This window comes from Dermacentor andersoni, chromosome 3 (assembly GCF_023375885.2).
Source record: "Dermacentor andersoni chromosome 3, qqDerAnde1_hic_scaffold, whole genome shotgun sequence".
Classification (NCBI taxonomy): domain Eukaryota; kingdom Metazoa; phylum Arthropoda; class Arachnida; order Ixodida; family Ixodidae; genus Dermacentor; species Dermacentor andersoni.
The window spans coordinates 62,856,102-62,882,931 of record NC_092816.1 but is presented as its reverse complement, the minus strand read 5'-3'; the positions used below and the strand labels follow the sequence as shown (position 1 = coordinate 62,882,931).

General features: G+C 47.3%; 2 pseudogenes; one reads left to right on the top strand and one right to left on the bottom strand.

Annotated features, from left to right (window-relative positions):
- Positions 1-1,314: 1,314 nt before the first annotated feature.
- On the bottom strand, positions 1,315-18,618 carry LOC126543791 (uncharacterized; annotated as a pseudogene).
- On the top strand, positions 13,847-14,026 carry LOC126521012 (U2 spliceosomal RNA; annotated as a pseudogene).
- Positions 18,619-26,830: the final 8,212 nt, after the last annotated feature.

The window sequence follows — 26,830 nt, the reverse complement described above, 5'->3', positions numbered from 1 at the left end:
CCGGCTACATCGGTTCTTTTCCGTTCATATGCTTCCTATATTTTCTTTTTGATTTATCAAAGCAGTGGCAAAACTCTGGAATGTCGTCGTCGGTAGTACGAGGGTGTCCCCGAGGTTTGTTTTCAGTCGATTAGTACGTCGCATAATTAATAATAATTATGGTTCAATGCTAGCGGTTTTTATGTTCCCAGAACTTAACGTACTTTTTCCGGTTTCTATTCCCAACCAGCAATTCAGTTTCTTTTTTTTTTCTCTCTCTTTGGTGAATATAGTTTTTCGGATCAACATTCAAGTGCTTTATTGCGCGAATAGATTTTTAACGCGATATAGTTAAGCAGCCCATGTCGCAGAATGCCTGGTGTCGGCGTCGGACATCGCATCGGCGAAAACATTTTCGAACAGCCCATACCCAGGCCCTCTATGCGAAGCTAGGGATTTTCTGAACTAATTGAATTTCTCAAGGTAACATGCGTAGAAAAATCGTAAAGTATGACCCACACACAACCTGCCGACATGATAGCTCTCGGATTGTAATTTGACTATACAAGAAAACATAATTCTGTTAAGCGAAAACTCAAAGAAACCCCTTTTCCAGCGTCTCTACCATTCACAAACCAGCCGCGGCGTCCGCCATTTGCGCGCGCCGGCCCGTGGGTGTCTCGGGGGCCACGGAGCGGCACGCTCGGTTCCTTGCAATACCTCCAGCTGGCGCTCGCCTCCGTCGCATCGCGGCCCATGCAAGAGGCCGCGTTTCTACCAGAAAGCCCGCCTCCGTGCATAGCGTTCCCCGCCAGCGTTTCCCGGTAAACATTACGGTTATAATACGCTCCAGTTGCACGGAAGGGGAAAGCAGTCAGGGATCTTTGAATGCTATTGCTTTCCACTCCTAAAGGCGAAGCTTAAGCGTCCTCCAAATTTTTTTCGCCGCATCTGGTACTCCTACTAATAATACAATTATTATTATTATTATTATTATTATTATTATTATTATTTAAACCAAATCCATGACAACACGCAAAACAGGAAGCATCTCTTTAATTCCATAGATTCTGTACAATTGTGCAAGTTTTGTGAGATCAATGATCTCGCTGTATTTTCTGGCACAACCATACAATTTTACAGCTGGCATCAAACGCGCTGCAATGCTGGGTATACACTCACTTGGTTCTGGTTGCAGACTATAAAGGGAATCCAATTTTCTTAATTGGATTGGATTGGAGCCAACTTTATTTGTGCCTGCACTTGGGCGCTCGCGCGCCCCGACGAGGGCCTACGTCATCTACGAAGTCACCGTTACTCGGCGCTGGTCTCCGTTCACCGTTGGCGGCTCGCTGGGTCCCTGCTTTCTAGCGCCCCGAGGACCTGATGGACAGCCCAGAGCTGTTCGTCTTGCTCGTAGCTCTTCGCGGCTGCCTCAAGCCGCGGTGCGATCATTCTTGATTTTGCTTCTTCTGGATTTTTAGCGCAGTCCCACAAGATGTGCGTGTATTCTGCCGGCTCCCTCCGGCAGACTCTGCACTTATCGGTCGGATATGTCTCTGGATACATGCGATGCATCAGTCGCGGGCTCGGTAGCGATCCGGTCTGGAGCTGTCTCAGTAGTACCGCCTCAGCTCGAGTCAGCCTTGGGTGCGGGAGTGCGAGAGTTCTGCGAGCCAGGCGGTAGGCCTTCGTGATTTCGGTGTAGTCCGTCATGTGGTCCTTGGTTCCGAACCACGTCGGACGGTCTGTCGCCGGGGCGCGGTTGGTTAGCGCTCGCAACGCGGCGTGTGCCGTCTCATTATGGTTCTCATTGCGTTCCGACGCGTCGGCCGCGTGCGCCGGGAGCCACTTGAGTCTCACATTTCTGTCTTGTAGTTTGGCCGCTCGCAGTACGCGCTCAGCCTCCCTACAGATTTGGCCTTTGGCGAAGTTTCGCACCGCCTGTCTTGAGTCACTCAGCACCGTGTGGCAGTCTGCGTCGGCGATGGCCAGGGCGATGGCTACCTCCTCCGCTTGTTCCGCTCCAGCGCTTCTCACGCTCGCTGCCGTCCATGTGGCGCCGGTTGACGCCTCTATGACGACCGCTGCGAAGGCAGGTATTAAGTTGGTGTTAGGTCGCGTTCACGTACCGCGCGTGCTCGTCATTGGCGTGCTGGTCGATGAGAGCCTTGGCCCTCGCCGCTCTTCTTCCCTTGTTGAACTCGGGATTCATGTGCTTCGGTATGGGGTCGATTCTGGTCTTGCGTCGGACCTCTATGGGGACGGGGAGCTTCATCTCCACCTCGTTCGCGCATCTTATTCCCATGTCGTCCAGTATGTTCCTCCCGGCTTTGGTCATGGACAGCCGCTCCAGTTGAGAGGTCCGTCGCGCTTCGGCTATTTCTTCGAGCGTATTGTGTATGCCGAGTTATAAAAAGCGGGTCGTGCTCGTGGACCCTAACAGGCCCAGCGCCGTCTTGTACGCTCTTCTGATGACCATGTTGATCTTATCATGTTCGTGTTGCAGCCCTCTGTGGTAGGCTGCAACGTACGCGACGTGGCTAATGACGACGGATTGGACGAGCCTAATTAGGCTCTCCTCTCTCATGCCAGCCTTCCGGGAAGTGACTCGTTTGAGGAGTCGAATCGCGTGGGCTGCTTTTGCCGTGAGACGGGTGATGGTTTCGCCGTTTCTTCCGTGCTTTTCGATGACAGTGCCTAGGATCCTAATTTTGCCGACCTCGGGGATCACGTTTCCGGATTCGGTTACGATTCTGATTTTTTCGTATTCGCGTTGTGTGGTCTTGCCTCTGCTATTTTTGGTAGGTGGGAGTATGAGAAGCTCCGACTTGCTCGGCGAACATCTCAATCCAGTGCCTTCCAGCTGGTTTTCTATTGCGTCGACGGCGGCTTGCAGCGCGCCCTCCATGTGAGCGTCGCTGCCACCGGTCACTCACAGCGTGATATCGGCCGCGTAGATGGTGTGCCTGACGTCTTCGATGTCCACGAGCTTTTCGGCCACTGCGATCATTACCAGGTTGAACAGCATCGGCGAAATGGCCGATCCCTGCAGAGGAGGAGGAGGAGAAACATTTATTAAAAAATAAAGAAAGGACAAGCAGGTGTCTTTCTGCTTGTGCGGGAGGCGCCCTTAGTCAAGTGTGCCGGTGCTCCCGAGCTTTTTCTCTTGCGTCTGTAGGTCGCCTGCTCGTAGCTCGGTGGTCCTGTCCATGAGGAAGTCCTTGATGTAGTTGTAGGATCTTTCCCCCATGTTGAGCTTCGAGACTTGGGACAGAATCGCCGAGTGTTTCACCTTATCGAAGGCGCTCTGCAGGTCGAGCCCTAGGATTGCTTTGTTGTCGCGGGCGTTGCCGCCATCGTCGATGATTTGGTATTTGAGCTGCAGCATCCCGTCCTGCGTGCTTAGGTGCTGTCTGAAGCCGATCACCGTGGCCGGGTACAGCCCTTCTCGTTCCAGGTAGTCTTGCCACCTGTTGAGCAGGACGTGCTCCAGCACCTTGCCCACGCAGGACGTGAGCGAGATGGGCCGGAGGTTATCCATGTCCGGCGGCTTCCCCGGCTTGGGAATCAGGATGGTTTTGGCTGTCTTCGACAGCTTTGGCAGCGCGCCCGCTCTCCAGCACTTGTTGAGGTATTTTGCGAGGTTCTCAATCGAGCCGTCGTCGAGGTTCTTGAGCGCCTTGTTCGTGACGACGTCCGGGTCGGCTGCCGACCGGCTGTTGAGATCGTGCAGGGCCGCGCGTACCTCCTCGACGTCGATGTCCCGATCAAGCTTCGCGTTAGGTAGGCCGCCGTACGGCGCGTGTTGTTCGGTGGGTGTAGTTGGCAGGTATTTGTCGTTAATGCGCCTGGTGACTTCGTCGGCGCCGTGTACCGAGACCACCCAATGTATGAGCCTGGTGAGTCTGTCCCTTTGGTGCGACTTGGTCTTGGTTTCGTCGAGCAGGTGCCGCAGCAGGTTCCACGCCTTCCCGCTGTGCATCTTCCCGTCTGCCGCATTGCAGATCTCGTTCCACTGCTGCGTGCAGAGCGCGCGGAAGTGATCCTCGATCACTCGGTTCAGCTCCGCCACCTTCTTTCTGAGTCTGCAGTTAAGCCGTTGTTTCTTCCAGCGATTGAGTATCGACTGTTTGGCTTCGATGATATGCGCAAGCCAGCTGTCTACTTTGTCGATCTCCGCGCCCGTTTCAATTTCCTTGGTCGCGTCGCGTACGCTCTTAGGGATTTCGGCCGTCCACGAGTCGATGTCTTCGATCTCGTCGTCACCGTCTATCTTCTGGCTTCTGGCGTCTCGAAAGGCCTCCCAGTCTATCCATCTGTGTGTTTTGATGCTGGTGTCGTTGTGTTCTGGTATTCCAATTTTCACGATGGTATGGTCGCTGCCGCGGTGGGTCCCCGTGCTTCTCCAGGTGATCGCGCCCCGTACGTCGTTCTTGACGAACGTGAGGTCCGGAGTGGTGTCCCAGGACACGGAGTTACCGATTCTCGTCGGATGTGTCGGGTCCGTGATGAGGGTGAAGTCGAGTACAGTCGCGTCTTGGTACAGGTCGCGGCCCTTTGCTGTGTACTTGTTGTAGCCCCAGACAGGGTTCATCGCGTTGAAGTCTCCGCACGCGATCAGCGTGTTGCGGCCCGCTGAGGTGCTGGCTCTGTGCAGTAATGTCTTGAATCTCTGTTTTCTCTGCGATGGGTTGCTGTAGACGTTGAGCAGAAATATGCTTCCTTTTCTCTTCTTGCCCAGGATGATTTCGGTGAGTGTGTGCTCGATCTTGATATTGCTTTGCAGCTCGTGTTCGATGAGCTGCAATTCTCTTAAGCAGTTCCGCAAGTTTTACACAACAGGCTTTCTTCCTCAACTCGAATGCGCATCGGTTGTCTGGAATGGCATTTCTAGATCCAACAGTGACATTACAAATCGGGTCCAGTAAAAGGATCTAAACATATATAGTTACCGCTTTGCTACTTTTCTAACACGGACACTGAACCTTATTCCAGCACTGTTGGATTATTGCCATTGCAATTACTTCTCTGCCGGCATAATCGCGTTGACCTTCTGTTTCCTTTCAAACTCCTTCGCGTTAGCCTCACCTGCCCCGTACTCCTCGGTTGTATCATGTTTTGTATTCCCAGATCCAGAGTACATAGGCTTTTCCATGTTCCTGCCTGTCATCACCAACACTTAACCATCCACAGAATACAGAGTACTTATAGCGCTTATTTTCATGATCTCGATATATTTCATAACTCGTTGTCATCGTTCTTTTCCGAGCTTTGCGTTGTTCTGTCATAGTTTCACATATTATTGCGCTGCTCTTCTCCTTTTTCTTTTGCATTTACCTTGCGCCATGTGTATGCACACTGTTCTTTTCTAGCTGGTTCTTTTTATTCGTTTCTTTTACAAATATTTCCCTGCAGTGTTTCTGCTTGTGTGATTTTAGTGTATGCGTGCGCCAGCACTCCGACCTTAGGGTTGTTCCTGGGCACGGTAAATAAATAATTAGTCGATTGATTGATTGATTGATTGATTGATCGATTGATTGATTGATTGATTGATTGATTGATTGATTGATTGATTGATTGATTGATTGATTGATTGATTGATTGATATAATTTTCTGCGGTTTCTATAGCCGGGCTGCTTCCGTCGGAGTGCGTACAGTTGAGCAACACTTCCGCGCCTCTTCCAACGATCGCAATTTTAACTCTCACGTAAAGTTGCTTTCACTGACTTTTTGTTGTTATAATCGAATTACGGAGCAAAAATACGGTTTACTTTTCAAGTTTTTTATGCGGTTTCGAATGAAAGGGCTAAACCCATTGATAACTAAACAATAGTGCTAGCATCCTGTGTATGCGGAGTTGAAGAAATACAGGCTACCCTAGAGCCATTAATTAGGTTAGTACTAGCGAACGTTCGAGATAGGAGCGATAACAACAGAAAGTAAAAGCTAATCTCATGCATTCGCCCTAAAGTACACTACATTACGTACGTTCCTTAGCGAACGTTACGCATTTAGTCTAAAGAATGCAAACATAGCCCCTTGATTCTCGTATGTCGGCTGAAGCAAGTGTGAGGTGCCAGATGTGCTTTTCAACTTATCTATTATTTCCACAAGGACCGCTTAGCCACACTGTCCGCGGAAGGGCCGGCTAGTTGATCCTGTTCTAGTTAGTGCGCCATAAATATCGACAAGCGGAGAGACGGCGACACACGTAGCGCTGACATGTATTACATTAGGCAACAAAGCTCGCGAAAGCCACCATTCTTCTGCGGCCAGCTTTGATAGGTTCGATGTTCTCTCGGCCCATTTTTCACGCATTTACCTGCTTGGCCCACATTGGCCGCACGAAATACTTGATTGCAAACGCTCCCAAAGCGATAAGCACGCTAGCTCAAGCGAGCTGACAAAACACTGAAGCAATAATTTTTGTGCAATAAAAGAAGGAAACTAGGCGCACGACACGGTTTGCACACGAAACAGAACAATAAGCTGCTTGGAAATTCTCATTGAGGTGACGGGGGTGACAGTGAACATAAAAGTCGCATGAAGTTAAAACCGTTTGAGGAGCCCTAATTTACAACTTATGACGTGAAGTGGCTTTAGGAGAGTTCACATTGAGAAAGAGCCTATTGTTGAGCCAGTTATTTCTTTTAGATATACAACATGATTATTGACTGGGGATGAAAATAAATAAATAGATGGATAAATAAACAATAGCTGACAGGCGCGTTACCACCCACAAATGCACAGCAGCCCCTGCCTCGGCTTCTTTTGTGCACGCCAAAAGTTGCTGCACATGCTTCTCTTAAAAACACTAGAGCACACCGTTCAGGAACTTCCGTCCTGGAGTTTGCATTATTTCCCAAGTTCAGATGTATAGTTCACGGTCCCACTTGGTTGCCGGAGCCGGTACCAAAGCACTGATTTTGCAGAATTATTCCTTCGAAACGATGAGACACAAGACGCCCGGCTTGTGCGTTCGACTACTATAACAGTCGGCTGCTAGAAGATCATCCACGTGATGACTGTGCACGTTTTCATCCATCTTGAACATAGGAAAAAATCGAGCCGCAATTCAACGTCAGCCTGTGATCTCAAGGCTCAGTGATCCATCAACTTTCTTGAAGGCGTCCGTATTGGGCCGTGCGAAGGCGCTGTATGCACTATCCGGGGTGACATACGGTATTTTAGATGTAGAATTTTTTCGATAGTTCCGGAAACTTTCTTTACAATGAAGGGCTATAGACGGCAAGCTTTTCCATCAAAGCGTTACTCAATCACCTCCCATTTCACGATGTCACCGCCAGGAGGGCGGCCGAATTGGGCTTCTTCAGTTGCGTCGCACACTCGAGTATATTAGAGGTCTTCATCGAGCGTCACCTTCCTCATAACACTCCAAGCGGGGCGCTATAAGGCGTCACAAAAGTGTGAAAGACTTCTTAAAGAATATTTGCACACAAAATAAAGATTGCTTGCTGTTTTTCATCTTTATTTTCTTTTTAGAGAGAGAGATCTTATCAATAAATTACACGGATATACTCTGCTAAAAGCGATAACGTTTCGGTTTTAAAGACCTGACTTATTTTACACGACAGAATGCTGCACAAGTCGCTCCCGAAGTCGTCTTTTGTGTTTGCGCCATTAGAAAGGGATCCAATCTAAGGAACACATGTATGAATGTTATAGTTTGGTAAATTGAACTGCTCCACTTATAATCATTTGTATGCGTATACGTCTCCCCTTTCCGCATTCAATTCTTGAAAAGTGTGTGCGCGCACGTGTTGTTTTTCTTTTTTTTGTAGCTAGCTTTTTCTTTTATTAGCAGCGGTCTAACTATAACACTTTCCCGCCTTTTCGGCACCGCAGCATGTCTGGTACGAGGTGGGAATTATTTCATGCCGAGTCATGTATGGCTGGAAGACGAGCCTCATTTACGCCACTGCAGACGCAATAACGATTGCGCGGCTGTTGTGAAATCTCGTTCGAGGTCCATCCGAGAAATATCGTCCTCTCAGTGATGCCGACTGGCGATCTCAACTCTTCACCAGCTGCTATTTAAGGACGCCTTCGTCTACTACTGCTAGTGAATGGGATCATCGGGGTAAAGCATGCCTTGTTTTTTTATTTTTACAATTTCTTTGTTGTCTCTCTATATACAACCAGCACACCAAAAACGTAAATAGGTTCTTGCGCTACAGATATGTCATGCAAGATTACAATAACAAGGGTTCTTGTTCCAAGTAGCAGACCTCGAAATTGGTGGACCAAAACACCTGGAAAGCGAATAGGCGGGCATGCACTTATGCAAGGTTGTTGGAGCCGAGGAGGAGAAGCAGGGCGACGGGAAGGGATGGGTGGTAGAGGTGGTCACATGGGCATGCGGATAGAGCCTCAGTTGCAGTGATGACGTCAGCGACGTGAAATAAATAACTTATTTGACGCAACACCGTGATTGAACTGGCTTCTCTGGCTTTGCCGATCTGAACAGCCTCAGGAAAGCCCACGACTGCACGGTAGCTGTAAGACAGATTCAGGAACATTTGTCAGTGCAACGTCGCAACGTAGTAGGCTACCTATGTTGAAAGTACTAACTTTCCTTGGGGGGGGGGGGGGGGGGACACGAAGCTAGCCTCGCGCAAGACATACACACGTGTAACAGTGCCTCAGGTCAATCGCGTGCAGTGTTGTCATTTATCCGTCGAAAATTTCTGGTTCTATGTTTAGTCTGCACTGAAGCCGTACTACTTCTACCTGTCCGCTCCCGTGCTCGCCCGCCGTCTTTGGGCTGGAATAAGAAAATGATGTATGTGATTGACTAAGATCATCGTTCTCTAGGTCGTTTACTTACATTACGTGATATAGGTACATAGTTCTCGTAGATATGCATAGCTATAACAAAAAATGTGGTGCTCAACTGGGAACCAAGAGCACAATGGTCAACTCTGCATGCTTAAAAGGACTGTTGTTCGAGCGGGGTGCCATGCAAGAAGAGAGGCCCCGCCATAACGCACTTGTCCTTAGGAAGAAATTTTGCGCCTTTTATTTGCAAAAAAAAGGAAATGAAGAACAAATGCCAGATAAAACATGAAAATCGTTGTCCGTTTTTTCGACTGTGAAATATTCTGTCAGGAAATAAACAGACCAGATAGTCACTTAACGTTCAGCCTGATAGTAAGTACGCTTCAGCACTTTCGCTCTTCAAAACACATGAATCGCGCTTCAGGATGGAAATTACGCGAATGGCACACGTGTCTCAGAATCATGTTGCTTCATGTTGGCCATCGACGCATGGCGCTCTCGTCACCCATTACCAATCGTCATGCATGGTAAGCTTACGCTGAGCAGCCCTCAACGCGAGCTCAGTGTCGCGGGGCGAAATGGCTGTACACGTTTGGGCACTCGGCATAATTAGGAAAGCGATCGCTCCCGTCCCGGACAAGGCTGCACTCAATGCAAAAGAGGGGTAAGAGGATACCCGCGTGAAATTACTCTGTGTCTCTCGTAGTGAGCGCAATCTCTTGTTTGTGCAAGTCCGCAAGAGATGCGGAAAGTCAGAAACGATGCACCTCTTCCTTAGAGTTTCGGTTTTCAATCCTGCGAACCGCCCTTATTGCGTATTTTTAAGAAAATTAACCGAAAACAACATTCGCTGCAGGCTCGCTGAGGTGGAAAAAGTATTGCTTCGTACGTTGTGGTGAAACGGCATTAATCATGTTAGTCTCCTTCTCGTGAGACGACGCCGGCAGTAGCAAAGCTATAGCTGAGTTTTACTGAACACGAGCTGTTTTTCTTTGCGAAGAACAACAAAACGTTTCAAGCGCAGGTAAAGCTGAAGAACACAGGGAAACACTCAAGTATGTAGTCTATGTCAATTAGGCCGCCTTTGTGCACTCAAGAATAATGTATGTTCACTGATAAAATACTTTAGGGTATTTGTCGGTACTTGTCCATTCTTCATTTGCGATTATACACACTGAGCTTAGAAAGAGGTTTATATAAGTCATTATTGTGTAACGAAGCTTCAGATTCAGTTTTTTCTACACTGCGAAGCAATTGATGCTCTGAGGTCTGAGCAGTCTAAGATAAACGCGTTTCAGGAACAAAATCCCCAATTGAATCGACGCATTGTTTATGTGTGTTTTTTCTTTCTGAAGCCTACATAATGAATGTTACGCAATTCTGAACTGATCTCCTTTCGCTTCATTTCGAACGTTAGCAAATCCGCTTAAAGGATTACTGTTCTCTTTATACTGCATTATCTGTTCTCCTTCACTTTAAGAGCGCGTATTCGCTCTTCAGCTCGTTCCATGTACGTCACTTGAAAACTTTGGTATCCTTCAGATTATTGTGGTCTGCATTTATGACACATTTTCATTTGTCTATTTTAATGCCCCCCCCCCGCACCCCCACCCCCCATTATTAGGCTACTTATCATATAACTTCGCCTCTTACGCAATGAAAAACGCTATGAACATCGATCGCTGCCCGGACCATTCATCCTTTGCTAGATTATCTTGCTTCCACGGCTCTCAAGTCTCATTATCCGCGCTATAACATCGTTAACTTTCTATCTCTCTTCGGTTTGAGAGTCTTGCAACCATTTTTTTTATTTGTGCATTGCCACATAATTGTTTTAAATTACGCCATCACCATCCGCGTGAGCAAACCTACTTCAAGGTTGCGTATCTATCTTTGTAGACGGCACTATGTACGGAGTGCACGTATCAATATTGCACCATTTATTCAGTTATGGTCCGTGCTGTCCACATCCTGTATTGACGAACTTTCAAGGGCTTCTATCAGCCAAGTGGCTTGTTAGCGTCAAAGAAAATATTAAATAAACGGTTTATGATTACTCGATTAATAGTCGCGCTAACAGTTGTTGGCCGGCGTTCGTTAAACGTGAGTTCAGTTCAAGCATTAAACAGTAGGGGGAGGACGAACAAAAAAGAAGCTTGGCAGATTTGTGAAAGTCCGCCAAATGTGATCGATCATCCATTTTAACAATGGCCACTCATGCAGGCCCTACTCATACTCGGAATATTGAAGAAATGCTGAATCATTCGGCGCTTCCTACACTTCACTGAATACTATGCGATCTCACATATTGCCGTTTTTTGTTACCGCTTTCTTCAGCCAGCAATAATTAATTAGTGCTGCTGGCAACGACAATAAACATGAGGGTAAACGCTGTAACTTTGTGCTGCATCGACGTATTTTCACTTGTAGTAAATTATTTGCGTATTCATTGCTATTGTTCCCTTTATTTTGAAAATATACTAAAACATCTATTTTGTTATGAGGTACGGTACGGCATTCACACAGTGACAGCTCTAAAGTACACGCAGTCAAAATTGGGTAATCTGCTGCGGCTTCAAAGCAGTTCTGGAGGCGCTATTACAGCGCTATTTTCATGGTCGCACCTCCTCGCCTGGCTACGAAATCAAGAAAGTATTGACCCTTGCTTCTTATTGTTGTCATCAAATTCGTTTGCAGTGGATCTCAAGCCACATTGAAATAACGGAAAATTAGTGTCGCGGGCAAAAACTGCTGCTGTTGCGCATAATTTAATTCAACTTACACGTATACCACTCGCTGTATCTGACGCCAAAACAGCATTTCAGGGACCGATACGCATATTATCATAAACTGTGTGGCTAGATGAGCGGACAAAATCATCTTTCTTGTACGCTATTGACGCTTTATTGCGCTTTTAACCAAGCTTCAAGATAGAGCGGGATTTAGACACACCCTTGCATTGTTTACAACTCCATGGGGCATACACACGCCGTTTTTCATTGTCGCATACGGAAAAGACACTTTTCCGAACGTGTACACTGACAACCCGGAAGCCTATGCAGAAAATATCCTCAATGTATGGCCACAAGTAGGAAAACATCGGGAGACACTTCGAGAACATTTGGGCGCCTTAGGCAGACGTCCACTTTTTGTGAAAATATTGCTCGGTCCCCTGGCCCTGTTGCTCCTACAAACAAAGAGAAGCTGTAAACGCCTTGCGTGATTTTCTTGTAAAAAGTTATTTCATTAGTTGCTTCTGAACACTGCAATTAGGTGACATGAATTAAGCTCTCGCAAGAACGCAATGATCACTGACTTTGTCGTGCGATTTGACATTTTGTGTGCTTTTATCGCGTCACATACATTCTTCTTGTACGCTCTGCTTTTAAGTGATGTCTTTAATAAGGAGCAGAGTAATTGTGTAATTGTGCTTGTGACCGGCCATACGCTGAATCTACATTATGTACGCATAAGTGTTAAGTTTCCATCTACACTGTCTTTATATTTATGAAGTAAGTGTAGGGAGTTTCACTCTGTGCAATTGTGAAAGCTTTTGACTATTTATCTTTATCTTTATATTTAATGTTTCTCCTCGTGTAGTTGTTATTATGCGCGTTTGTTAGCTATGAATTTGGGATAGCGAGTTCACCAGGAGCGGAAGTTCCCATATTGTCACAATTATTAAACAAACAAACAAAACCACAGACGGAATTAATTTTTCCTTTAAATTTTGGAATTTGAGAAATGGTAACCTTGAGATCGGAGGCGGTAAGCCGGGTTTTGTGATGACAAGCTTTCCGCAGGAAGCTTGTCGAAGTTGACCCATTTAACTGGACCGGCAATTCTTGCACCCGAATGTCGTTCTCACAAAGACACGGACATAAATCACCAAATGTCCAGCGTACCAGAGTCAGTCGAGTAGTCGGTGTGATGGTTCCTTCCAAAGTGCGGTGGGCCGAGCTTTCTGAAAGCAAAACGTGCTGCACACGGTACACACAATGCCGCATGCTCTCAAACAGTTATTCATGGTGGGAATTACAGAACTGGTGAATCGACCAAATAAAATATTCCAGGTAGGTGTCCGCGAGCTCATTCAAGCACGTCACTCAAAGCGAATGCCTACTTTATTTTTCTACGCTAAATTGAACGTAGTATAGCCGCGTCGACAGGATTCCCCATTACGCCGCCTGTCTGTACCATAAGCAACAAGTATAGAGTGAACAGCCCTTTTATGTCAGCCACCTAAAATTCAGGTTCAGCGCTTATCACTGCATTGTTTTCGCTGAAATTTCGTAACGAAAGCGATTGTTGTGTCACATTGTTTACCTAAGAACTGGCATTTTTACATCCCTTGTTCTCTTGAATTAAAGAAGGAAAAACTGCTGCAGTGCACTTCATGCTTCAGAAGAAAAAAAAAAAAAAACGGCATGAACGAGGCGGAAAATGAACCTGAGGGCCGTGCTCATAAAGCTTTTTGTTCGTAACTGCATAGTACCCTTGGCCGGCCACCATCACTAACAATATGTTCAATGTCGCCGTTGGATTGTATTTCGTCCTACGAATAATTTCAGCGTATGATATTCATTGGAAATACGAACCCAGAAGACAACGACGCAAGCGCCGAAACATGTGCACACAACTAGCACTGCTTCCCGCTTTGATGCAGCGCATTTCTTCGACTATGTATGCTTTCGATGCTGCTGCTGCCGATGATGATTATGATGATGATGATCCTTTTTATGGCTCGCGCCTACTACGGGGGATAGGCCGGAAAATCATGAGCTATTTCGCTATGTGAAGGCGGATGACCAGCAAAGCTGTTTAGCCCGCGACACAGAGGTGACACAGAATTATAAGCATAGCTACGGGCTCACTTACCGTGATTTTTATATGCATTAGTGTGGACGACAGGACAGCCACCCTGGGTAATAGGAAGGAAGGGAAAGGCGCTACGCAAGCGCTTGGGATGCCGACAAAGAACGTATAGGCGGGAACGGTGACATGGCCGGTGACACGGTGACATGAAAAGGTGACGTGGTGACATGGAAAGGTGGGAACGTAGACATGGCCGCCGCGGGTCAAAGTGTAGTATCTGTTCTTATCAGCTTAATATCTGATACTGGTTCTACTTGGACCCAAGATATTAAACTTACTTTTGCTAGTTGGCGGAGTGCTTGAAGCCTGCTTCAGCTCCGCCGCGGGTGAACCCGCTATCGGACTATCTCCGCGATCGGCCCACGCCTTTTGGACACACAGAAGCAAAATTCAGGGAACCCTAGCCATAAGCAGCTTTGCTGCACATTCGGGCAGCAGGAGGTAGTTCCAAGAAATCTTACTTATATGCGTGCAGTACTTCTACGAGCGTTTGCATCATCGCCTCGTGAGTTGTCCACGGCCATTGAGCCGTTGTTTTAAAAAAAAACATGGATGCACAGATACTAGGCCAGCTTACAGTCTTGACGCAGCGCACTTCATAACTGGTAAGGGGAGCTTCTGCAGAGACGTGTGGTAGCATCACTTCCTGCGAGCAACTAAATGTCCGCGAAAGGAACTAGGCAAACAACGATGACCAATGTTTTATCGAAGAATGTATAGGAAACAAGGAAATGCAAAGTGGTTGCCGTATTTAAGCTAAAATGAAATAGCAGTAAGCGCAAGTAAGCGTCAAGTTCTTATTTGATATCTTTTTAAGAAAAAAACGCAGGTTCCTGTATATAGTACAGCTACCCTGACTGGCCGCCGATTCCATTCCAAGGTTGCACAATACTGCACAGTACTAGTGAGACTGAATGCAGGTGGCCGCAAGTGGCCACTTTTATCTTCCGTTCTCACTCTCCGTAATGAAAACGCACGCGGCCGCCATTCTTCGAAAGCGAGGGGAACCATTTCGCGGAAGGAAGACGGCGGCAAGAATCGTACTCGCTTCTGGGCGCGCATGAAGAGGTTCCAAGAAATTGATAACATCGTTTATCGCTTCTTGCGGAGAAACGCAGCGCCCATGAACGCCTTAGTAAAAAAAAAAAAAAGATACATTATGTTACAGTTTCTTCAGCTCTGGTCAATGCCCCCGCGCTAGAAATTTCGATGAACTGTCGTTTCATGGCCCAGTGCTTCTTTTCCTACCAAGATAACGCTGGCGGTGGAGATCAGTGATCGAATCGCTCGGAAAAAACCGGCACATGGACCGAGCAGTTCGTTCATTTTCCATTGTTAAGAAAATTATTAATGCACGGGAGAAACGGGCGAGAATTATGCTCGATGCGCCCCTGCAGATGTACAATCCTCGTATAAATCACTTAAAGAGCTACAGAAGCCCCTGGCAAACGCCATTTCGTCCCCTATTTCCGTGCACAGTCGTTTCAATGCTAGAATTCCAACGCCGCAGATCAGTGAGTGGGTTTACTGTAATACATTGCGTGGAATATTTGCGCCCTTTTCCCTCTTTTTTCTCTCTCTAATTTGCTCACGTAGAAAGCATGTACAGAGAAAGGTGACGCAGAGAGAGTCGCGCCATATGCACAGATCAATCCGTCTAAACATGCTTCCGCCACTTTGGACGTAACCAGAAAGCTTTTTGGAATTTGGCTTCATCGCTGTAGCAGAGGCGTCGTTGGGAGTGTAGGAAGTGAGTAGCGTGTAGTCATGCAAGGTTATTGAATCCATCGGAGATCCAACGGAAAATATAAGAATGAGAATGACGATGAAAGGGAGCGTGAACATCGCTAGTAGCAGCAAAGCAAGGTTCCCTGCAGGCAATCTAAAGCGGAACTGTTGGTCAACACGAGCACAAACTAAACGCTCAAACGCTCAAGACCTAAGAGTACACAGGGTGTGAGTTCTGCCAGCAATAAGTGGTGCCAGATGGCGTGAGAGACGCCCGTGAGAGCTTTCTAGAAAAAGAAAAAAAAACTCATGCAACGGTTCCGCAGATGCGTTTAATAATGCGAGGACTGGTGCTCCAGCCTTCGTCCGCGATCGACCGAGTCGCTGCAGCAAAGAACAGTTTGGAGGGGCTGGCGAAAAAAAAATTTTGTAGAGGCGCTGCCTGAACGTTATTCGGTTTTGACGATGATTAATGAAGGCAAAATGGCTGGTTTGAGAAGACAGGCGCCACCTAAATATGTCTCTATAGAGGGCGCTCGATTGGAAGATTGGTGGAAGAAAAGTAGGGAAACGACAAACAACGGAGGCGTACAAAAACAAAGTTCACAATAGGGGTTGAGAAAGTTTGGTCCTGGGAATTCATCATGGGTTTTTTTCCTTTTCTTTTTATTCTTTTTATTTTACCGTAGGGAGGACACTAGGCAATATAAGAACAAGAGCTTTGTGGCACAAACCACCGCCCCGTTTCAAAGGGGACGCTCATAGCATCCATCCATCCTTGTACCGTCCATCCATCCATGCACCGTCCGTCCGTCCGTCCAGTCCTGAGACATCGGCTATAGAATTACGAGAAAAACAATGGCATCCTGAAGTTAAAAGCTACGTGGCGGAATTTGGTTTTCACAAAGGAAAGCCTACAAATGTGCGAATATGTACAGCCACGACATACAGTTGCCGTCGTAATAGTACGCAACGACGCCGGCAGCGCGAGCCCTCAGCAGCAGGTCACATTCACCAGTGCCTAAATCGCTGAAGTCGAGCCCAGCATCGCGAGCCAATGTGTTGTTGTCAGGGTCGTCCATTGCAACGAGCGTCAAAGTTGGAGTCATAAAATAAAGAACCAGCTTATCGTCGCGCGTTTTCCCTTCCGCAAGCCACCATAGTTCCGCTTTCGCGCTGCTGTCGACTCTGTCTTGGCTCTGTTTCTGGCCGCACGTTAGCGTTTTGCGCAGAAAAGCCGTAGCGCCGTCTGCGGGCGCCGTGTTACTCACCGACGGCGCAACGTCACTATGAGACCATGACGTCACCACTCCTCGATCGGAGGGCGGGCGATTTAAACTGCGCTATAGGTACCCGGATGCTTCAGAACGCACTTTCTCTGAAAGTAAGTCTCTTCTTCGCATGACAAAAGCGTTTCGAGGTTTCTGGGATGGTATTTCAACAGTCCACGTTGACTTAATATTAACCTTACGTGTCCCTTTAATGACGTCTTCTGGAAAAAAAGAAAGAAAGGTAAATGTTAAGAGAAAGAGCGAGAAAACGAGATTCGGACCAGGAAGGAATAATAGAAATGATAATGAGCTATTTGAAAGAAATAAAAACGTGCAAGCACGACTGGAGGACAATGAAAAAAAAAAAGATTTTAAGCATTGTTGATTTCATTTTTAATTTCCGTAGAAAGTATGACGACAATATCAGATACAAGAAGATCGCAACAAGAAAATTGTCTTTCCAACTAAAGGGTACTAGCGTTTAGTGAGAAAACACGAAAGCAAAGGATAAGAAGAAATTTACCGTTTCACTTCACGTGAATACGGCGTTTTGCACAAGTAGGCAAGCCTCGTGTGACGTAGCAAACGTTTAGCTTGTCTGGATGTTTGTAACCGTCATCATGTTCTGTCCTCGCTCTTTTTCAAAGATTCGCCTGTAGCAGATTTGCTTTTTCATTAAAATAGAAACAAACTACTAGCAAAAATTTTTTCCAGAAGCGCTCGATTAAACAGGCTACGTAAATGCGTGGAATAAAGGAGGAACTGAAGGTTTGATGTCACCATGCCGAAAATTCAACATGGCACATGAAAATTTACCATACAGACCGTAAAAATACCAGTACAAAATTATAGGTAAGTAAAGTGGCATCGTCAGGGTCTCTACAGCCATATAAGGGCAAAAAAGAAAAAGACGTTTGTGCAGCAACTTTCATTCACTTTAAAGACGTGTACCGTATTATGTATACCTGAACTGTATCCACTTAACATAAAACAAAAAAGACATCCGGTAGCAGCGTGCTGCTTGCTTACTTCGCAGTACCTGAAGCACTAAATTGTACGAGATCTGCGTTTTCGTTTTTCAATTAGGGTTAAGTTAATTTGATATTTACGCTAACATTGACGATTCGCTAAGGCCGAAACAAACGTGATTACGTTTTGCCGGGGTCTGTTTATTCTCGCCCAAATATTTTAAGTCAACGCCGCTGTCTAAGCACTCCGGTGTTTTATAGTCAACTTGAAAGATTATTTCGACATTCTCTTTTCGATTTTTTTTTTGCTTAATTGAACCGAAGCTTTCGAAAAAAAAAAGAGAAAGAAAGCTTACAGTGCACTGTTCGGGCGCAGCAGCAGCAGATCATCGTTCAAACCTGGTCGGCGCAGACGATTGGTGTTTCATGACCGTTTCTCAACTTATTTTTCGTAATTTATTGCTCGAGGACGTAGGACTCGGAATCATTCAACCACTCACTTAAAGAGAGACGAAGAAGAAACTTCAGCACGTGGCCGTTTCTGATTTGAAACCATCGAATGTTTCGACAGAATTAGTGCGCATCAGTGCGTACCTTTCGCGGGCCCCAACTCTTAGACGCATAAATTAGGACGAGAACCACAGAAAAAGAAAAAAAAAACACGAGAGCTGGCGATAATCTGAAATCCGATTCTTCACGGACGTCTCGTAGTCTTGTGTAGTCATAACCGTAACTGATGAGCCATATTTGCAATACGTTGGCATGTCTGAAGATGTTATCTCGCAGACCTGTTCTTGTCAGTGCAAGCGAATTGGTGTCTGGGAGCAACGGCGCCGTTCCATCGTACCGGTCCAAGCGTGTCGTAATAAGACACCGTCGTGTTGCTGAACTTGCTCAGTGGCGCATCGGGACCGAATATGTCTAGCCAGCGCAGTGTGGAAATCGCGTTGTCGAGTACGCTGGCTGCCGGCGAACCTTTGGCTGCTTGCAACATCCAGACTGTAGTGTGCGCATGCTTAGGCAGTGTCATTATTTAAATCAAGACAGATGCCGCCACAGGAATAGGTCACAGAGATGATTGTGCGAAATTTATGTTGGGCAGCGGTGGCGCTCACAAATGTTTGCCTCGCGTTCAGTCAATTTTCTGTCCATCATCGCCGCTTCCTCGGCTTTGTCCTTTTAAAATGTTTCAGTTACGCATTATGTGCTGAGCATGCATAAATAAAGCAAGGGGCTGTCACTGTTTGTCAGTTCTTTTCCGTGCTGTACTGTGAGAGAAATTTATGGTAATGTGTTGGAAGTTGTGTTTTTGAACTCGAGTAATGGAAGTTAAGGGGAAGTTTAGCTCGGGGACAACTCCGATTTGCACATGTGAGAAGAGAAAAAATGCTTTTATGAGACAACCGCTAAACCGATCTGTACGAACACTGTTGTACTAGAGACAAAAAGTTAAATTCTAGCAATAGTAGGAAGCAAACTTTTGATATAGGATCTCGCATATGTTGGCAAAGGATTTTAAATGTCAGTAAGAGCAAGCTAGCTCGAAAGCACCTACCTAAATACACGGTAACGGAGAAGCAGGGTACACACACACACGCATATATATATATATTGAAGCATGAAGTTGACTAAACGGCAACTCCTCAGCACAAACAGATATTGGAGTTTTATCAATTGCATCAATCGGCCTTGTGTGAAGTATGAATTCACAGCTTACACGAAATTGTTCCGACGTTTACGAGAGTTTTGGAAAAGTCCTGCTCAGAAAGTAGTAGTATAATTTAAAGCGATGTATGATACATCAATTTTGTCCACTTTAGATATAGTAATGGGTGCAATCGACAGAAATTTGCAGTTTCTTTTATTGGCGAGTTAGAGTTTTAAAGTTCTTCAAATTTTCAGGTTTTTTATTTAAACTCATGACAGAAATATTAAATCCGCTTCATAGACTGACTAGATCGTAACAGTTCCTTTTAAATGCAATAAACCTCAGCAAGATCGGTAGTGGTTACCGAGAAAAACGATTTCTCCTTTCGCGTGTATTTAGGTAGGTGCTTTCGAGCTAGTTTGCTCTTTTAACTTTCGGATGCTTTGGAAAATGCCGTTCATGAGAGTATAACCGTAGAATAAATGGTCATCTGTACATGAACTATGTGAAATCACTTTTTTTTTAGGGGGGGGGGAGCCTTACTGAATAGTGAACGAAATTTACGATGAACAGAGCATCGGCAAATATGTATCTAACTGTAGTGCTGCAACATAAGAAGCCAACAAACACTGACACCAAGGACAACATAGGGGAAATTACTTGCGCCTAATAAATGAAATAAAGAAATGATAAATTAATGAAAATTAAAATGGATGAAGAAACAACTTTCCGCAGGTGGGAACGGAAGCACAACCTTGGATGGTTAACCCCCGTTCTTCTCGTTTATAGTGCGGCAAGTGGGCAACAATACATAACAAAAAAAAATAACAAAAAACAAAGAAGGGATGCAAGAAAAAAGAAAGAAATAAGGAAACAAAGATCGCATAATGCGAAAAGGTGTAAAACGGTATGCAGCGCCACTTGAAGGAACGAACATTTCCTAAACACAGTTTACATGGAAGCACGAACTTAGTATTAATGCGATACAGCGTCACTCCAAAGAACACGAGCGTCTGATGATATTTATTCTCATACGTCGAAACTGTGGATGGCACTAAATGCGCAGAGCCGGCCAAATTAGGAATTTTTAATCAAATTTCAGGCGGATCTATGGTTTGCGCGCCGCTGATAAGTGCTTCCTGCATAATGAATTCATGTAAACGAAGTTTGTGCAAGTGGCTAATGGAAGAAAAGCAAGCTCCTCGGAGACCGTAATAAGGTCACGACAGCCAATTCGGTTACCGTCGCCTAAAGTCTAATCTCTTTCACATTTTCAATCTGGCTGATCAGTTTTTGTTCATTTTGGTGCGCTGATAGCAGAATAATTCAGAGCGAAAAAAGAAAGAAAAAACCATGAGCCATTCCACTCTGTGAAGATCGATGACCAGCGAAGCTGCTTAGCGCACGACGCAAAGGCGACACAGAATTTTGTACAAAGGTACGAACTCATTTATTGTCTCGATCGGTGGTCATAGTGAGGAAAAGGTACGCACACACATTTATTGTCATTCGCGTTGACGATGGGACCACCGCCCCGAGGAGGCGGAGAAAACTAAACATGCGTGACGTTTCGACGGGACCGCCATCACGGGAGAGCGGAAGGAAAGGAAACTCGATGAGGAGCGCTTGGAACGCCGACAAAGAGAGGGCGGTACGAATGCAGACATGGCCGACGCGGGTCGGCCTTTTGGGCTGAGATCAAAGTGTGTTGTAATGTTGGCTTGACCATCCTGCACTTTCACCTATATTCGGAAGAAGCAACCCGTCTCAGCCGGGCTACAGCTGCTGTTTTCAATCTTTGTGCGCTTCGCTCGGCTCCCACCAGCAGTATCTACGGGATTCGCTAAAGCCCTCCTGCGAGTCGCGGTGGCCGGCTGACTGCGTGCCCTAGCAGTTACTGCGGCTGTCGTTTGTAGGCCTCTTAACTGAGAACAACGTGGAAGTGCGCCCCCCTTGACGTAGGAAGAAACTGTGCTTCTTCTATAAAAGACAGAAGTAGATACGCTCCTTGGGATAGGGAAAAAAAAAAAAAAAAACTTTGGCTCTTCGGTAGAAGCAATGCCGTCGCATAAGTGTGCATGATTCTGTTGTAGTGTATTACTTGCATGCATTGAGTCTTGTGTAATTATGTGTTTTAGTGTTGTGTAATTTTGTAACTGGACCCCTGAAACAACCTGATGAGGCGGTAAGAGTCCTGAGAGTCAACGTTTCCTGTTTCACCGCTTGTCTCGTTTAATGGAGTACTTCTTTTCCTTTCCTCTTCTTTTTATTTTTTCTCGCTTGTTAACATAACCTAATAGTTTTTCTTGGAAGCTTTCTTTTGCATGCCGTAACTTCCAGCGCGTCCTTAATTTTCCAGCGTGTCCAGGGCGTCCCTAATCCTTAACTCGCCTGAGCGAGTTGCGACTCGCTCGCAAGCCAGCCTCCCCCCCTTTTTTATTTTGTTTCTTTCTTTTCTTATTTGGTTTGGGCTACGCGCCATTGGCGCCGCGAAGTGTTGTTTCCTCCTCATTTTGACTGTGTGTGCACGCTCTTACACGCGCTAAACTTGCTGGTTCGCTGTGGAGTGTCATGTGATACACACTCACTTTCTCTCAAGGTGCCCACTGAGCGGCCTGTTGTTTAACCTGGTGATCAACCCTCTCGTGCGGGCAGTTCAGGGAGGTGACAAGCAGCACAACGTGCTTGCCTACACTGACACCTGCAGTGAGATACACGCTTTGTTCTTATTCTGTACCACTTCCTTCCCCTTCCTTCGTTTCCCGCTGTCCACTTAGGCCAACCCTAACAAGATGGCGCCAGCCTCAAGGCCCCCGGATTTTAGGCCACGTAGCCGGATCCCCGTTTGTTTACCGCCCGCCAGCCCACCACAATCTGACAACAACCACGCCATCCCTGGATCACAACCGATGCGTCTTGAGCAGGAGTTGACACTTTTTTTTTCCTCTCCGCAGCTACGTTGAATGCACAGAAGAAGGCTAATTAACTAGCTACTCATTGACAGTATGGACATCCCAACGGCAGTGTACTCAGCGACACCTCGAGCAACAGCATGGCCTCCGGATCCTAACGACTACACATTTTTGCACTCGTCGCAGAAAAATTCTGGGAAACCAACCAATGTCGCACGTATGTTTTGCTGGAGGCCAGTACAATGTGTCTGCGCAGATGCAACACGCGCACATGTGCACTGAATGTCCTTCTTCCTTTCCTTTTAGGAAGGGATTCAACAACCACCTGGTGGCACACAGGAAAAGAGCGGCAGCGCGGCAAGCTTCGTCCGCAAACCAACCGACTTCACCAACGATCAGCGACGATTACGGCATTGACTCCTCCCTTTTAGGCACGACCGCAGCACCGGTGACCTCGAAGGAGCTCACACATGCTTCAACGCCAAATACTTCGACATGTGGCAGCCCCCTGGCGATCACCGCCACGCAGACTAAGCTGGCTACGGCGGCTGCACCGGCAACACCGGCTACAACAATGCCGGAAGCCTCCCTCATCAGCGCAGCCGTCTTGCAGCCCTCCTGCAGCCAGAAACAGCACAATCCGAGCCACTAAACTCGACACCAAGAAGCAGCCGTAGCGACGCAGTGGCAGCGGTGGCGTAGAGGTAGAACACCCGCCTCGCGTGCAAGAGGTCCGTGGTTCGAATCCCGGTGCCGCGCAATTTTCCACCGGATTAAAAAAAAAAAAATCCGCGTGTTGATAAAATTGCATAAACAGGCCTGGAATGTGGCCTGATGCCGGTGACCAGAACCGGTAACACACTCCCTCACCAGAGCAGGATTGGCCACCCTGGTGCAGTACTTGGCCACAACCTCCTATATGAACACAACAATCAAACCCCGGCCCTCAGTCCCCAGCAGCTGCGAAGCAACTGACCACGGCGGCGGTCAGACCTGCGACGCTGCAGAGGGTGCTAAGAATCCCTGGCTCCGGACAGGCCGCCATTGGAATATGAACCTGGCAACGTTTAACGCAAGAACATTATCTAGTGAGGCGAGTCTAGCAGTGCTATTGGAAGAATTAGAGGGCAGTAAATGGGATATAATAGGGCTCAGTGAAGTTAGGAGGCCAAAAGAAGCATATACAGTGTTAAGGAGCGGGCACGTCCTGTGCTACCGGGGCTTAGCGGAGAGACGAGAACTAGGAGTCGGATTCCTGATTAATAAGAATATAGCTGGTAACATACAGGAATTCTATAGCATTAACGAGAGGGTGGCATGTCTTGTTGTGAAACTTAATAAGAGGTACAAAATGAAGGTTGTACAGTATCCCCCACGCAACTACAACTCTCTCCTGAGGCCATGCACAGGAGGCGAATGCTTTACAGGCTAAGTCTCCATTTCAGGACCAATCGACGACACGTGCTTGATTGCTGAGCACACGAGGAAACTACGGGACCTGCTTCGGGAACCGGTTTCTGCTGAGTGTTGGTGTGGGTTTCTGTCCATACTGAACGATATCACTTCGGAAGTTGCCAAAGAGGTTACAATTCCAGCGGCACCCACTGCTGGCAAACCAAGGCACCCGACAAACCCGAACAACGCTCAGCAGGTTCGGAGCTTGTACCATCGCAACCGTCGCCTTGCGGTTAGCGTCATCGTGCAAGGCGAGTCAAAGCAATGCTCGATAGCGCTCGATAAGCTGGAGGAGCACATCTCCGCATCGTGAGCACCCAGAGAAGCATACACCGGTTCGCTCCTGAACAAACACGTCTTAGTGACTTAAGAGAATCCTGTATAGCCAAATTCACTAACCGAGAAGTGGCTGCGCCCCTTCGCAGATGCGAGAACACAGCCCCAGGCAGTAACCGCGTTACGTACCAGCACTGGTGCTCTGATGCATGTTTCCTTACTAGTGATTACTGTCTGCCTCACGTACCAGTGCGTGGCCCCTGTCTGGAAGGAGACAAGGGCGATCCTCATCCAGAAAAAGGCTCAGCCTGACGACGTCACGAGCTGGAGACCCATCGCCCTTCGAAGCGCAATCTCCAAGCTGTGTGCAGGTTGCCTCGCATCCCGTCTAAAGCAGTGGCTGTGTGACCAAGAAGTGCTCTCGTGGTGTCAGAAGGGGTTTCTGCCACACGACGGCATGTTCCAACACAATTTCGTGCTGCAGGAGCGCTTGGACGCAGCGCGGGCTGGTGGTGGGGACCCTTGCGTGGCGTTCCTCGACTTTGCCAACGCCTTTGGTTCTGTCCCTCACAACGCTCTCGTTGATGCACTCCACGGAGCAGGTGCCGGAGAGGACTTCTGCGCCACTGTTGCAGGCCGCCTTTACTGCGGCAATAAATCCTGAATTGTGGCTGAGGTCGGCACGACCACATTGATCGACATCTCAGCCGGGATTCGCCAGAGGTGTCCACTGAGCGGCCTGTTTAACCTGGCGATCGACCCCATCGAGCGAGCAGTTCAGGGAGGTCACAAGCAGCACAACGTGTTTGCCTGCGCCTACGATCTGACGCTGCTGGCGAACGACCCAGGTAAACTCCGGAGTAGCATTAACATAGTGGCACACCTGGCTTCTCGGTTGGGACTTCAGCTCAACTCAGGGAAATGCAGATGTCTGCACCTCTCTGGCGAAACCCCCGTAGACATCCTGCCGACACAAGTAACTGTAGATGGTAAAGCAATTCCCTTCATAGGGGACTACGAGGGGCAGAAATTTCTGGGGCACCCTGTCGGCTTCTGTCTGTTGCCAGACAGCTGCACGATCAACTACGCAATCGACGTCGGACGCAGCCCAACGACGTCAGACGCAGCCTACTGCACTCCATGCTCGCCCCTTGGCAAAGAATTAATGCGGTCAAAACTTACGTCTTTCCCTCTGTTACAACTAAAACATCAGATCATAGAAGATTCGGACTGATCGACAAAGGCAATTCTCGGGTTGTACATAAAAAAGGCCTTCAATAACGTAACACATGCAACGATAATAGACAGAGTAGGAGAACTAGGACTGGGAAAACGGATGTACGATTACGTACGCAATTTCCTAATGGGCCAAAAGGCAAAGATAATGATAGTGGACCTAGTTTCGGAGGAGGTCAAGATAGGCAGCGCAGGTACGCCACAAGGTTCGGCATTATCGCCGATGCTATTCAATGTGGCGCTATCGGGCTGCCAGCCAAGCTACAAGAAATAGAGGGACTCAATCATACCTTATACGCAGGCGATATCACCCTATGGGTGAGAAACGGAAGTGATGGGCAAATAGAACAAATGTTTCAAACAGCGGTCGAAACAGCCGAACGTTATCTAGAGGGGACAGGGCTAACCTGCTCGGCAGAGAAATCGCAGCTGTTGCTGTACAGACCGACTCGAAGAGGTCGCAAGCCAGGCAACTAGAGGGAAGATCTCACTTATAGAGATGAGATATAGTTAAAGACGGCCGATGGGAAACCCCTACCCAAGGTCGACAGGATAAGGGTATTGGGGCTCCTTATCGAAGCCAAGGTCCACAACGGAGAAACCCTCAGAAGACTGGAGGGAACTGTAGCGCAAATCATGAGGCTAATCACAAGAATAGCAAACAAACATAGCGGGATGATAGAGGAAAGCACGATCAGGTTAATACAGGCCTTCGTAATAAGTAGAATAGTATGGGTAGCGCCGTACTTGAAACGGCAGGTCGCGGAAAGATCAAACTAGAATGCCCCATTCGGAAAACATACAAGCTAGCCATAGGGCTACCGATCAGCACCAGCACGGACAAGTTGCTACAATTAGGCCTACACAACACAACAGACGAGCTCATTGAAGCGCAATGTACGGCACAATATGAACGCCTCTCTACGACTAGAACAGGCAGACACATCCTAGAGAGACTAGACATACGTTACCACACACAACAAGGTGTTAAGGTGGACATCCCGAGAGAGACGAAGGAAACAATGGTAATACCCTCCATACCAAAGAACATGCACGCAGAATACAATAAGGACAGACGAGAGAACAGAGCGAAACAGTTACAGAAGAAATTCGGCAGCGACAAGGACGCAGTTTTCGTAGACGCGGCTCGATACAGTCACAGACGGGGGTTTACGGCAGCTGTAATCGATAGCAAGAAACAGTGTAAGACGTGCGCTACCATACGTACCACAAGTAACAATACAGCGGAAGATGTAGCCATAGCGCTCGCAGTAGCTCAGGCTAACGCAACCGTTATAGTCAAGCGACTCTCAGACGGCAGTAAGAAACTTTGCAAACGGCCGAATCTCCCGGGAGGCACTATACAAATTCTTCTTGCAGGAGGCCAAAATTGCAAAAGAAAGAGATACATCACATGGACACCTGCTCACACCCTCGCGGAGGACGGCAGCAATGAGGCTGCACATGACGCGGCTCGAGGGCTTAAGGACCAAGCCGCAGTCGCAAGTCACGCCCCGGCCCCATCAGGACGTGACGGTGCGGTAAATGAGTGGGAGTGGGAGGACAGAATGACCACATATAATGGCATCACGAAACACTATAGGTTACAGAGGAGCATATTCTCGCGACCTCATCCAAAATTGACAATAAAGCAGTCTGTCGCATGGCGGCAGTTACAA